The following is a 6030-nucleotide window of genomic DNA, read 5'->3' on the forward strand; positions in this document are numbered from 1 at the left end:
TAATCCAAAAAAAATAATTGCATAACATAAGATTAACAATTTTAAAATAACTACTAGCAAATATAAACTCAAAATTGTTTTTATTCATTCTATCACACATTAATTAAGCCATTCATAGATCATTACCTATTCATTATTTATTATATTTAATAAAAGGAAAGACAATAAATATTAAAGGCAGTATTGAATAATTGCATTGCCCCTTCCACTTGCCAGCAAGCCTCCACCCAACATCATAAGGAGGTTTTTTAGTCTGATCCAGACAAGTATCGTAAAATATAAAATATATTGTTTTAATAAGATTATTTTTAACATGATAATAATAGACTTTCGAAAATGTTATTAACAATAAATTCTTTAAAAGTAAAAACGATTGATAAAAATTACTATTTACGTGTAAAATAATAACAAACAAGTGAAAATGTGAAACCAATTTATTGAAATATAAAACAATATATAAAATATACTAAATAAAAAAATTAAGAATAGAGGTTTTTTATAAATTTAAAAAATATATAATCATAAATTATGTATAAAATTCATGAAATACATATAGATTATAAAATTATATTTCAAATAATATAAAATTAAAAGAACTTTAAAAATTAAAGATTTATTTTAAATAATATATGAAGATCAACAAATTTCTTTTTAGTTCATGCTCATATTTCGTACAATAAATGATTCTTTTAACAACATAAATTAAAATGCTTAAATTTGCACCAAGAATCAGTAAAAAAACAGAAGCAGATTAACATATTAACGGGATTTATTACAAATACATCAGATCTACTTTCAGATGTTGCATTTATTCATTATCTTTGAATGAAGATCCGGTTATCTAATTTTAATTATTCTAAAATACTAAAAGCCGGCTATTTAATTAAACAAAAGTACTTTATTTCTTAATTTTTTTTCAATTTGAAAAATGAATTATTTGAAGCAAAAAAATATAAAACATAAACAAATTTTGCATGTAGAATGCATCAATTTTATCTAAAATTTTATTTTTAAGTATTTTAATCCAATTCTTATTTCCTCGGATCTTTTTTGAAAATTATAGATAAAACCTAAAAATTATATTTATTCAAATGTATATTTACTTATATATAAATATTGAAGTACAGACATTGTTCATTTAAAAAATCATTTATTTTTTGTAACTGCTCACTTAAGCATGTTGATACTATATTTCATGAACTGTATGTATGATAATAACTATACTTTAAAATAATAGAGATAATATTAATTAGATAATATTAATAATAATATATTAATATCTTCATATATTATTTAAAATAAATCTTTAATTTTTAAAGTTCTTTTAATTTTATATTATTTGAAATATAATTAATAATATTTTGTTTTTCAATAAGAATTAATATATATTAATTAATGTAGATTTGTTCACTATAAAAATTTATATAGCAAAAACAGATATCTAGCTTAATTAATAAATACAAATTTTAAACTTAGAATTACAACAGCTAAGAAGTCATTTTTTAACAATATAAATAGAAAATACATTTAAATGTCATTATTAAAAGAACAATGATATATGAATTTGAAAAACTTTACATTTTATGGGACAAAAATTATATTTTATTTGAAATAACTATTTTATAGAAGTATAAATATCGAATATCATATTAAAATATAAAAATATATAACATAAATTTAATCAAGTTATTAGTAAGTATTTTAGGTATACAATATAATAATAAAGTGAAATTTAGCAGGAGTGGTAGTAAGTTCCGCCCTAGAAAAATAATATTGTCCAAAATGTACTCGCCGTTTCCGCTTGTTTTACCAAGACCGGTTCGAAGGATACATATTGATGCCGTTGACAACTCAGAGACACGGATGTTGTGTGATAGAGGTCACAAATGGAAGGGATATTATAATAATTCAATATAAATATGGCTGGTGTATATGCTGTTTATTATGTTTGTTCAGGATTGAACAACCCAATAAAAAATAATAATTTATTGTTTGTTATAATACAATTCCGATACATTATATTTAGATTAAGGCGCAATTTTTGAATTATACGTTTCGAAAAATTCACTGGAAATTTAGCCGTGTACTTTGTCCACATAGGAAAAAAAGAAGCTTCTCCAACATATTAAAACTGGAATCCAGAGAATTCACAACGCTAAATGTACGCAGTCGTATTTAAGAAGCAACGAATGGAGAAGAAAATTAGTCTTGTTGAATAACTCAAGTGAAATTAGTGCCAGTCATACCAGTGAAAGTTGAACTCGTCTAAGGGAATCCGTGCAAGGTATATTCATTTGTTTATATTGATTATTTTATTATTAATAGTCCCCACTACATTCACGAGCCGAATCTCGCTCAATACAGTTCTAGCGCCGACTCAAGCGACTAGGTTTTCACGAGCCGAACAACGCGCCACTAATTTTATCACCGAATCGAACGTCAAGTATTCGCAAGCCCAACAAGGCTCTCTGAAAAGCCATGGTCGAATCTATTGTTTAATGATTCTCGAACTGGAGAGACTCCTTTAATTTAGGGACTAAAGCATGTGCCCAGTACTTCCAATTTACCTTTTTGACTTGCACTCCTAGACGACGTTCCAACTTAATGGACAACTGCCTCATTACTGCAAACTCAACAATTCTCATTACAATCAGTAACATCAACATGTTACGAATCGAAACAGTTGAAAAAAGAATAGAAAAGTGGGAGAGGTATGAGCGCGCGAACGGTTGTTTATAAACACTAGCCAACGCACTCGAATGTTTCTACGCCGAAAACCCGAACATACGACTAAATTCCAAAGAATTATAACTATGAATGAAATGAAATGAAAAAAAATGAAAATGAAACTTACAAAAACTATCCCTTATTGACTTCACGACAAATACCGGCATAGCAACAGACACAGGATCGCTACCGGCGCCTAAAAATTACCAGGAGAATATTTAAGTGCTGCGCTTGCCACGCGCCAGTCTTTGTTTTAGTCTAGCGTAATAATGATTACGCAGTCAACGCGAAGAACTCTCAGTCGCAATCTCAGTCTAGCATAACAACGATTACGCAGTAACACAGCGAGCTCACTATTCAGTTTTCAAGCTTCTTTTTACAGTTATCACTCACTGTAGATACACACGTACGCAATTGCTCAACCATACCGTTAGATACCATTTCAATATACCGTAAATATACAATCGATATCGATTTTTGCGAATCCAGATCAGCACTTCTGAAATTTCAAGAGTTAATTTTCTCCTGTGTGAATCTGTTCATTGATGGAATATTCGGAAGCGGATGGGCTTGAGCCATTGAATGCCACTCGTAATCTAGTGGTGGAGCTGTCTGGTTTTAATACGCCATGATGAAACAGATAATACTGAGGATTGTCTTGGGATTCTGGAGAAGCTCTGATCATGTAGTTGAGGTCGTCACATGTCTGTATGAATTCTTGGTATTCCATGAATGGTAATGACAGACCTTTGGCGTGGTAAATTGAGCTTCCTTGAATATAACTTCCGAGCCATTGTCAATTCGAAGACGTACTTCTACTGTAACCGATGGTGAGCTAATTTTAGCCATGGCAGTTGCCAACAGGGTAGGTAACTTTAGTGGTGTTGATTGAGTGACGACTGCACCTTCTCGTCAGGTCGTGGTGTTAATGGTGTTGATAGTAGTCGACGATGGCCTTATTGGGTTGTGTACTTGCCTTTGACTTACTATCTTCATGTAATAAGGCGTGGTGTCGCCTTATACAAATTTTGCAACTGCTGTAATTCTTGCACCGATCCCTTTGGATGATAGCGCAGGCAGTTGATTTGCTATGAGCTTGTAATGTGACTATGTAGATTCATAATCGTCAGACTATTCAAAAATTATTTCCAATAATCTGGTTCGTCAATCACACGTATATAATTAACTAAGAAACCACTAGATGTTATATCGGAAAATGCGTGGACAAGTGGAAGGGTTAATGCACCGTTTCTATAATTAACACATATAACTCTTACTACTGTTTATTCCAATTATTTTCAATTTATTTCCAAGTCGGGATGATTAATCGTGATGAGGTTACAAATGACCTTTATGTTTCTCAATAATCATGTGGAGTTGTAATATACTTTTATAGGAGAACTAGAGGATGATAAATTCCTTATTTTGTGATTTACTGTGAAGGAGATAGGTTATAATCTATTGAATATTACTACTTGAGAGATTGTGATCGTTTTTTGTGCTCTGAACGAACACTACAATTCTTGTTTGAGTCGTGATCTTGACACATGTTGCAGTTGCCTGTGAATAGTGCGCCGTGTGAGTGAGCACATGCCTAAAATAGAGGTTCGAGGAAATGTGTGCCACAATATGGCGCAAATTGCAGGTCTTGCGTAGTGAGCATGCACGGGAAGCTTCTGTAGTCGGACTACCTGCTGTCTATTTTCAGAGTAAAGCCGTGTTCGGGATTGATGCAGTCCCATGAATTTCAAACAAAAGAAAGGTCACACGCGCAGTCCGGCGTACCGCATGTGCGCCTAGACTGACCGCGCGTGCAGCAAGGCTGACCATTACGTGCGCCTAGGCTGATCCGCACGTGCGGACCGAGGCGGGTACTCGAGCAAAATGATTACAAACAAAACTCGGCAAGTCGGAGCAAGTTTACGATCTGAAATATAATTTACTGCCAGCACTCACAAAAAAGGGGCGCCTACGAAATTTCTAGAAGCTTCGTTTTCTCACGCCAAAGGAAATTTTCTGGAAGGGACACGCATCGACACTGTTGCCGGCGCTGAAGACGCTGCATACACATTTAAACGCAACGCGCCATGAGGCGATGCTCATTCGTAAAATCACTTCGCTCTCACTCAAGCGTAACTGCCGGTCAGTGCATAGTATACTGTGAAGACGCCGCGTGGCCATATTTTCGGCAGCATAGTTAAGAGTACCCGCGTGCATAGAAAAGATAATCGGCAGTTTTAATTAGTGATTACAGTGAAGCCAATGGAATAGTAATCAAGGGGGACATTAACTACACAGCATCTAATACACCCAGCCTGCAGTTCACCAGGTACATCTTTATATTAATAAATAAATAAGTCACATCTCGCGCTATAGTCGATCGAGCACACTTACGCTCTCTCGAACTAACCCTCGACATCGTACGGGCCCTGAACAGCTGACTCAAGAGTCACTGTGGTTCACACACATTGGTTACACAAGAACAACACAGATCGACTAATAGACTCTTTAAATACAGATTATTAAATCCTTCACGAATTAGAAAACTTACCATTAATTGTTTTTACCTGTGACTAGATTCTACTGCTGTCCCTTTTACATAATTAAAGGCATAATTGATTACATAATAAATTCCATTAAAGATTTGACAAAACAAAAAGTATAACTATTCATCAATCAAGAATAATTGATTCTACACCAGCATCCCATGCTGCCTAACAAGCATGATTGACTGACGATATTAGCTGACATTGACAACATTAGCATAACCTCAAAGCAACAATAATATCCATAGAAACCTTCATAGCATAAGAATTACAAGAACACATCATTTGATAATCCAACAGAATTATTTATCTCTACACAATAGTGCAATTTTATTATAATCGTTTTACAATCATTAACCTTGTTATAATAAATATATTATATTTTTCAGCCTTGTCTGTTAATGATTTCCTTTAAAATTATCCTGCCGAGAGACTAATCCACTGAACTATTGAATTGACAGTTCGAGCCATAAACTAACCCTTTAAAATCGAACATTTGGTCCTTCGAGCCGGATTGTCTCATCGTCAGATAATAAATTGAAGGAATAGAGCGGACGAACAAGGCCCGTATTGCCATACTAAGTCTGCCAGCCGAATAGAAGGCAACACATCCAGGGGGATATTTCATTTCATTACACAAATCAATAAAGAAAGCAAGTAAATACAGGATGGAAGCCAAGGGAGCAGGAACTTCAAAGGCAAAGAGAGCCACCTCCCTTCGAAGCTCAACGGCTACTCGATCAAAATCTGAATTTAC

Source organism: Ceratosolen solmsi, unplaced genomic scaffold, assembly GCF_000503995.2.
Source record: "Ceratosolen solmsi marchali unplaced genomic scaffold, CerSol_1.0 scaffold26, whole genome shotgun sequence".
NCBI lineage: Eukaryota > Metazoa > Arthropoda > Insecta > Hymenoptera > Agaonidae > Ceratosolen > Ceratosolen solmsi.